Source organism: Mustela nivalis, assembly GCF_964662115.1.
Source record: "Mustela nivalis genome assembly, chromosome: 16".
NCBI lineage: Eukaryota > Metazoa > Chordata > Mammalia > Carnivora > Mustelidae > Mustela > Mustela nivalis.
The window spans coordinates 9,007,508-9,016,732 of record NC_139035.1 but is presented as its reverse complement, the minus strand read 5'-3'; the positions used below and the strand labels follow the sequence as shown (position 1 = coordinate 9,016,732).

General features: G+C 54.2%; 1 long non-coding RNA gene across 1 annotated transcript; it reads right to left on the bottom strand.

Moving 5' to 3' along the window:
- Positions 1-937: 937 nt before the first annotated feature.
- On the bottom strand, positions 938-8,999 carry LOC309849576. Its single transcript, XR_014303766.1, has 2 exons — positions 8,365-8,999; positions 938-3,644 (listed from the first exon to the last, which is right to left on the bottom strand). It is a non-coding gene; the product is annotated as an uncharacterized lncRNA (long non-coding RNA).
- Positions 9,000-9,225: the final 226 nt, after the last annotated feature.

The following is a 9,225-nucleotide window of genomic DNA, read 5'->3' as shown; positions in this document are numbered from 1 at the left end:
ATATAATTTCATAGTGTAAAGTTATTATTGAGAAGGTAGCCCAGCACTTATCAATTTCACTACTTGAGTTTATAACTAATACTGTTGAGAGTTCCATATATTTAAAATAATACCCAAAGCTATTAGTCACAAGCTTTTCATAATTTGTAAAATGTTGTTTGTAGATGCCAATCATGGTTTTGGAAAGATGGAAGTATTGAACTTTTCACCTGGCCTTGTGCAGAAGTCTACAGAGCCAACTGGTCCTGGCAGAAATCTTCTCACCCAGGAGGATGACAGACGAGGTTCTAGATGGTTCTTTAAGCAGCTCAGGCAAGTGCAGACTTTCCCGGAAGAACTGAGAGAAAGTGCCAAGAGGTGTGGCCAGTTGTCGACATCCTTGAAAAAAGGGAATCTAAGTAGCCTTGTGTAACGTTCAGCATGCAGGAAAGAAAAGTAAATAATAGAGAAAAGGCATCTCTTCGTCTACTTAGCCATGAGCGACAGCTACGTATGCAAACATGAGCCATATGGACGGGCCACCTCGCGGGTGATGCATGGTAATGACTTTATTCAGCACCATTAGAATGGAATTAGAGAGGACAGCTGGATCTCATTCTTTCTCATTCAAGGCCACAGACGTCATATACTTGGGGCTCTGCTGCCTTTGTTCCAACGTCGTGTCATGGGAGCCTGGGATTGGCTAAGAACCTAGCGGACAACCCCTGAAACCGAGTTTGGTAGGGTGGTTCCCGACTCATATACTGGTTCCCAAACTCCTTGCCAGGTCCCCAACACTGTGCCACATCCTGCTGCGAGTTCACCCACCACCTATCTTCCTCAGTTTTATATGGGGTCGCAATATGGCAAATACTCCTTTCTCAGCCTTGGTCGCTTCTGGTGGAATCCACGTGTAAGGTTTTTTCCGGCGAGATAAACACAACACCAGGCAAAGTGGGTGTAAGGCAAGGTTTATTAAAGGTTCTCTCCGGTGAAGTTTCAGGGCCCAGGTGAAGGGAGCCGAGAAAGTTGCACCGGGAGGAGGTGGGCACCCTCGGGCGAGGTTCCGCAACTCTGGAAAGCAGAGTGGGGGAAGTCGCGCCCAAGGCAGGGAGGAGGGGGCTTTTAAGGGGTCTTGGGGAAAGCTCAGGGGTCTTTTGGCAAGTTTCCCTTATTTGGATATCCCTCCTGCTCATCGGGATCCCATTGGTCCACAGGAGCCCAGGGCGGGGGTCTCAGGTTCCTGCTTGGGCCTTTGTTCTCCTGTCCGAGCTCAGGTGGTGTGGCGGGAACTTTCGCCATCTTGGTCCTTTGTTCCCCTGTCCGAGCTCAGGTGGTGTGGCGGGAACTTTCGCCATCTTGGTCCTTTGTTCTCCTGTCCGAGTTCAGGTCTTGTGGCGGGAATTTTCGCCATCTTTGGTAGCCCTTCCTGCCAGCCCAACATTCCGACCTTTTGCTTAATATAATGGTGTCAGGGGCGTCGACTCGGTTCTGGCTACTTCCTGCTGACAGGGGGCGTCGTCATAGGGGTAGTCGGAAGTGGGCAGGCGAGAGTAGGGCTGGAGGAGGAGTTGATTGACGGATACTCGGGCAAGTTCTTGTAGGCGACCCTGCAAGTACCGGAAAAGACAGGGAGCAACTGAGATTAGAAGGAGGATTATGCATACAGGTCCCGCCAGAGGGAGCAGCCAGGTTACCCAGTTGTAGGGGTCCAGGCCCCAAGAGGACGTGTCTCGCCGCCGTGCTTGGATCCGATCCCTGAGTTCTTTGATCTTGGAAGTAACTATACCTGATTGGTTAACAAAGTAACAACATTCTTCATTTAAGAATAGGCAGGTCCCCCCTTTTTCGGCGGTCAGAAGGTCTAAGGCCCGTCGGTTCTGTAGAGCTAAGGCTGCCAGGCTGGTGACCTGGGTCTGTAGGGCTGTGAGGGAGTCAGCAACCCGTTCCATATCATCATTCAGAGCTTGGGAGAGTTTGTAATAAAAGTCTATGGAGGTTCCTATCCCTGCTGTCCCAGTTGCCACCCCTATGGCTACCCCTGCCCCTATTATGAATGGGAGGAAGACGGCCCTTTCTTCACGGTGTTGGGGGAATAGGATGGATAGCAGCTGGGATTCAGAGTAAATGGTGGTAGAAGGAGATAATAGGATGAATATACAGCCCAGGGAGTCGTCAGTGGTCAGACAGCGATAGATTCCCTGAGGGCACGAGAGAAATATTCCCGAGGGAGTACAATACGGGAGGGAGGAGTTAGTGATGTTGGCAGCTGCAGTGGTGAGGGGGGAGGACACATTAATAATAGGTATGTTTTCCCCAATGGGGCCAATATGAACCGTGCTATTTGTGGTCGTGGAGTTGGGGAGTGGCCAATCCATAGGGAGGGGTATCCCTACAATGTTAGAACGTGTTGAAAAAGGGAAACAGATCCAGCAGTCACTGTCACCGTTTTTCGACACATTTCGCCATAGGCTGTAACTAGAGTTCAGGAGGGCCACTGTCAGTTGTTCAGTGGTAGGGGATTTCTGGATGCTACCGAGATTAATGCCCTTATAGACCAGGTCATTGGGGGGTCGGAGTCGTTTAGTCAGGTCCCTGACTGCTGTTTTAATGTGCTCACGGCTAGCCTGGTCCTGGACCCCGCCCCCATCGGAGAGGCCGACCTGACCCAGATAGGTCCAGCACACTTTCCCAGACCTGGGGTAGATGTTGCAGGGGGCAATACCTCGTTTGGCTGTCACAAGGTCGGAGACCCAATAGGTTTTCTGGTCATACGTACAGGTTGTCGGTTCCTTTCCCCGGTAGCAGGTTGCAGGCATATAAGTAAAGGCTGAAAAATGGCGAGAAGTACCTGAACCCCTCATGCAGCTAGACTCACATGATTCCGCCTGGCTTGTCTGGATTAGAAGGAATATGAGAAGGGGCCCTAACCAAGCGGAGTTTGGTGGGGCCTGCCATCTGGGAGGTCCAATTAGTCTCTGTGGGTGCCCGCTTGAGATTGTTGATATGTACCCATGCAGAGTGCCCCAACAGTTTTGCAGCAGTTGGGGTGGTAAGGACAACTGTATAAGGCCCAGTCCACCGAGTTTGTAAGGAGTCTGGCCGCAAGCTTTTGAGGAGGACCTGGTCCCCAGGGGATAGATCTCGTATACCCCCTTCAGAAGCATGGTCGCTAGGGGCTGGAATGACAGTGTCAGCGTGAGCCCTTAAGAGAGCTCGGAGGAGAGTAAGATAAGGTAAATAGGATAAAAGAGGTGGGGAGATGGCCGGAAGGCTATGATTTATAAGAAAGGGCCGGCCGTATAGTAATTCGAATGGGCTTAAGCCCGAAGGCCCGCGGGGCGTAGCTCGGAGTCTGGTGAGAGCCAGGGGCAGAAGTGTGGGCCAGGAAAGACGGGTCTCTAGGGTAAGTTTGGTGAGTTGGGCTTTCAGCAGCCCGTTGGCCTTTTCTACCTTACCCGATGACTGTGGGTGGTATGGGATGTGAAGTTTCCAGGTTATGTTGAGGCTCTCCGCTACCTGCTGGGTTACACTGGAGATGAAGGCAGGTCCGTTGTCTGACTGGAGGGTCCGGGGCAATCCAAACCTCGGGATGATGTGCTCGATGAGTATTGTAGCCACTACGTCTGCTGTTTCTCGAGCCGTAGGGTATGCCTCGATCCAACCTGTGAACGTATCAACCAAGGTTAATAGGTAGCGAAAGGTTTTATGGCGAGGCATATGAGTGAAGTCCAGTTGCCAGTCTTCCCCGGGCTGATGCCCTCGGAGCTGATGGTTAGGCCCCGGTCTGCGGATTCCTCCTTGTGAATTCACAGCGGAACAGGTTTTGCAAGCCCTGTGGACAACTTCAATTACTTTAGATAAGGAAGGATGATAGAACAATGGCTGAAGAAATTGGTGGAGAGCCTTTGGGCCAATATGGAGGGATCGGTGGATGTCAGTAATTAGGGTGTGCGCCAGATTGCCTGGCAGGGCAATCCTGTCCTGAATGTAGATCCACCCTTTATCTCCAATTTTTCCTCCCCGTGCCTGGAGGGCTTGTGTTTCCTCTGTAGAGTAGGAAGGCTGGTGGGGGGTGTTAAGAAAGAGGATAGGAGACACAGGGGTACTTAGGGCCGTTTGTCTGGCCACTGAGTCTGCCCTGTTGTTGCCTAGGGAGACCAGATCCCTGGTTGTTTGGTGGCCTCGGCAGTGGACAATTGCTACCTCAGTGGGCAGACTAAGGGCCTCAAGCAACTTGGCAATGAGGGGTCCATTAGCTATAGGGGTGCCCTTGGTAGTTAGGAACCCCCGTTCTTGCCAAAGAGCAGAGTGTGTGTGAGTTATGAGGTAGGCATATTTAGAGTCAGTGTAAATGGTGACTCGTTGTCCCTTCGACAGGTGTAATGCCCTGGTGAGAGCTACGAGTTCAGCCTTCTGGGATGTGGTCCCGATTGGGAGGGGAGCTGTCTCTAATACTGCATCCATAGTGACTACAGCATAAGCAGCGTGCCTCTGGCCATCTGAGGCCAGGAGGGAGCTGCCATCTACGAAGAGCACGCGGTCAGGGCTGGATAGTGGTTGATCAGAGAGACCGGGATGGGGAGGAGTGAGGTCTTCTATAAGTTGTAGGCAGGAGTGAACAGGTTCCGGGGTGGGTGAGGGTATGGGTAGTAAAGTCGCGGGGTTTAAGCGAGGGGAGGTAGAGAGAGAGATATAAGAGTTTTCTAGAAATAGCAGATGGAATAGTTGAAGACGGGAAGGAGTCAGATGGGCCAGAGATCGGTGGCTAAGGAGGTCTGTGAGTCGGTGGGGAGAGTAGACCGTGATAGGCTGCCCTAAGGTAAGTTTAAGGGCCTCCTTTGTAAGAGAAGCCGCTGCCGCTAGGGCTCTGAGGCAAGGTTGCCATCCCCGGGCGGTGGCATCCAGTTGCTTGGATAGGTAGGCTATAGCCCTATGCGTAGGTCCCACCTGTTGTGTTAGGAGGCCGGTGGCAGAGCCGGAGCGCTCATCGGTGTAGAGATGGAACGGTTTAGAGATATCAGGTAGGGCTAAAACTGGCCTGGTGGTAAGGCGGTCTCTCAGCTTAAGGAATGACTGACGGATTGAAGTGGGATCAGTCAGGGGACCCTGGGGGGTCTCTTTAGCTGCCTGGTACAGAGGACGGGCCAGGATAGAGAAATTTGGAATCCAATGTCTAAAGAACCCGACCAACCCAAGAAAAGATAGTATCTCATCCGCCGTTTGGGGAGGTTGGAGTTCTTGGAGGAGTCTTATGCGGTCCCCAGTAAGGGACTTAGAAGTGGGAGTCAGGAGTATGCCCAGATAGGTAACCGAAGGGGCACACAATTGGGCTTTAGAGGGGGTGACTCGATATCCCTTGGCCCCCAGGAAATTAAGTAGGGTGGACGTGTCGTCTTGGGAGACCGAGAGGGAGGGGCTACAGAGGAGGAGGTCATCCACATACTGTAGTAGAGTGCTGGCCTTAAGGGCACACTGCTGTAAATCTGTAGTCAAGGCCTGGCCGAAAATGTGGGGGCTATCCCTGAACCCCTGGGGTAGGACAGTCCAAGTTAGTTGTCCAGAAACGTGTGTGTCGGGATCCTCCCAGGTGAAGGCAAAGAGAAAGTAAGAATCAGGGTGCAGGGGGATAGTGAAAAAGGCATCTTTTAGGTCCAGTACAGTGAAGTGAGAGGTGTTTGGAGGAACGCGAGACAATAGGGTGTAGGGGTTAGGAACAACTGGGTGGAGGGGGACCACGGCCTCATTAATAAGCCTAAGGTCTTGCACCAGTCGATAAGCCCCTGAGGGCTTGCGTACTGGGAGGATAGGGGTGTTACAGGGAGAACTGATGGGGATCAGGAGTCCCTGACGTTTAAGCCGTTCTATGATAGGTTTCAGGCCCCGGCGGTGGGCTAAGGAAATAGGAAACTGAGCTCGAGAGGGAAACTTAGAGTTATCCTTAAGCTGTACTTTAACCGGGGTAAGGTGGGAAGCGATGATGGGCTCAGAGATGTCCCACACCTGAGGGTCTACAGTAGGTAGGTCACCTGGAGCGGGGGTCGAGGGAGTGGAGAGGTGTAAGATGAGACGGGTTGAGGTGGAGGGAGGAGAAGAAGGTGAGAGACAGATAGTTGCCCTCAGTTTCTGGAGAATGTCCCTACCCAGTAGAGGGACCGGGCAGGAAGGAATGACTAGGAACGAGTGGGAGAAAGGGAACCCATCCAGGCTACAGGTAAGGGGAAGGGTCACCCTAGGGTTGGAGGAGGTCCCATCGATCCCCATAACAGTAATTGGTGAGGTTCGAGTAAGTCCCGAGTAGGAAGGCAGAACAGAGTAGGTAGCCCCCGTGTCCAGCAAAAAAGAGATGGACTTACCCGCTACCTGGAGCGTAACCCTGGGCTCGGCCTGGGTGAGAGGGGTGGCCGAGTCTGGGCTTCGTCAGTCGTCCTCCAATCCAAGCAGTTGAAAGGCCGGACTTACTGTCTCGGGGGGTCCCCCACGTTGAGGCGCCGAAGATACCCCGAGGTTAGGGCAGTCGGATTTCCAGTGGCCCATCAAATGGCATTGAGGGCAAGGCCGAGTTGGCGGCTTTGGATTGGGGCACTGGCGAGCCCAGTGTCCCTCGGCCCCGCATTTGAAACAGGCCCCCGGGGGGGTGCGGTTGGTTGCCCCTCTCTGCTGGCTCCCGGAGCCGGCTGGCCGCAGGGCTGCTACCAAGGCTTGGGTCTGCAACTGAACCTTTTGCTGGAGTCTGGCTTGTCGTTTAAGCTCAGCCGCCTCCTCACGGGAATTAAAAACCTTAAATGCCATTTTCACCAAGTCAGAAATGGGGGTCTGAGGGCCCTCCTCAGCCTTCTTTAACTTTTTCCGTATATCCGGCGCCGATTGAGAAATAAAATGAGTAGCCAGTACTGTGGCCCCCGCAGGGGAGGCAGGATCCAAGCGAGTGTACTGGGTTAAGGCCTCAGTCAATCGGTTAAGAAACATAGCAGGGTTTTCGTCAGGGGCCTGGACAATCTCCCTGATCTTGTCATAATTAACGGCCTTATTAGAAGCTGCCCGCATGCCAGCTATGAGACATTGGACCATGCGGTCGCGGCGCCGGCGGCCATCTTGGCCATCCTGATAATCCCAACCTGGTTCTACGGCTGGGACTGCCTGGGCCCCAACTGGCATGGCAGCATCAGTGAGATGGACCTGATCTGCGTGCTCCCGGGCAGCAGCCTGGATGCGTTCCCTCTCCTCTGTGGGGAGGGTGGTGGTCTGGACCACATGTAAATCATGCCAGGTGAGGTCATAGGCTTGGGCCAGATATTGGAATTCTTTAATATAGTTATCAGGACTGGCCGAAAAGGAGCCCAAACGCTTCTCAATTTGGGAAAGGTCCTGTAGAGAGAAGGGCGCATGGACTCGAACAACTCCCTCAGCTCCAGCAACCTCCCTTAGGGGGCAGACTAACTCAGGGGAGGGTTTTCGAGCCCTAGTGCGGGTGGAGATGGGAGGGGAGGCTGGAGGGGATGTAGGGGAAGGTTCCGGGGGGGCCGCATCAGGAGCAGACTCAGGTTTTGGGGGTTGAGGGGATGAGACGGGAGTCGAGGTGGAAGGGGTGGAAAGGGTGGAGGGGGTGGAAGGGACCGAAAGGGGGGTGATTGGAGCGGCGGGAGGATTAGGGGGCGTAGGGAGAGAGGGGTCTTGGGGTGGGGGATTGCGATAAGGGGGAGGAGGCAGAGGAGCCGGGGCCCCTCTCGTCGGCGGGTGGGTAAAGCTCTCCGGAGGTTCAGAGAGGGGAGAATCAGAGAGGAGAGACGGGGAGGAGAGGTCCGGGTCTTTGGGAGCAGTGGGTGGCAGGGTAGGGGGAGGGGAGCGGGCCAGGAGGACCTGAGAGGTGGAGCAGTGAGAGCAGAGGGAGGGGCGAGAGCGCAGGGTCCAGAAAGCCTGGACATAAGGGACCTCGACCCATTTGCCCTGGCGTTTGCAGAAATTGCCTAGGTCCATGAGAATCTGATAGTCAAATGTGCCTTCCGGAGGCCACTGGGACCGATTGTCTAATTGGTATTGCGGCCAAGCGACGGTACAATAATGTATGAGACGTCGCCTACGCAAGTCCTGGTCCAGTTCCAGGGTCTTAAGATTGGCCAGCAGGCACCCTAGGGGTGTTTTAGAATCGAATTTGGATTGGGAGGTCCCCATGATTCGTTGCCAGGCAACCCGAGGGCTGGAGGAAGGCGTCCCCTCGTCCACCACTGGGTTGAGGAAAAACTGTATCGACTGCCGTAGAGGTAGGGACGTCTCCCAGCCTCTCGGAGTCACGGAGGTCACCTGGTGACCGGCGGGGTCCGCCCTGACGCGGCCGCGATTAAGGCAGGGCTTTCCGGAAGGAGGCGCGGAATCGGGGAAACTCACCACAGCTTCGGAAGTGGCGTTCGGAAAGGCAGGTCCAGTCCGGCTAGGGAAAGGAGAGAGCCTCCCCACTGGGGTGGGGGCTCAATCTCCTCCCGGGTTTCGGCGCCAAATGTAAGGTTTTTTCCGGCGAGATAAACACAACACCAGGCAAAGTGGGTGTAAGGCAAGGTTTATTAAAGGTTCTCTCCGGTGAAGTTTCAGGGCCCAGGTGAAGGGAGCCGAGAAAGTTGCACCGGGAGGAGGTGGGCACCCTCGGGCGAGGTTCCGCAACTCTGGAAAGCAGAGTGGGGGAAGTCGCGCCCAAGGCAGGGAGGAGGGGGCTTTTAAGGGGTCTTGGGGAAAGCTCAGGGGTCTTTTGGCAAGTTTCCCTTATTTGGATATCCCTCCTGCTCATCGGGATCCCATTGGTCCACAGGAGCCCAGGGCGGGGGTCTCAGGTTCCTGCTTGGGCCTTTGTTCTCCTGTCCGAGCTCAGGTGGTGTGGCGGGAACTTTCGCCATCTTGGTCCTTTGTTCCCCTGTCCGAGCTCAGGTGGTGTGGCGGGAACTTTCGCCATCTTGGTCCTTTGTTCTCCTGTCCGAGTTCAGGTCTTGTGGCGGGAATTTTCGCCATCTTTGGTAGCCCTTCCTGCCAGCCCAACACCACGGAGCACAATCTGGCCAATGAGCTGTGGGAAGAAGTCCTTCCGGACCATGGGCTTCTTCAATAAAAAGGCCAGCTTTTACCAAGAGAAAGCCTCATTTTACCTTTTGTTCTTACCTCCAGAATGCCGATGTCAGAGACACAGGCAATAGTCAGCCAACAGGCATGGAAGCCCGACACGTTAAGAATAGAGTGACGAGCAGAAGGACAGACAGGCTT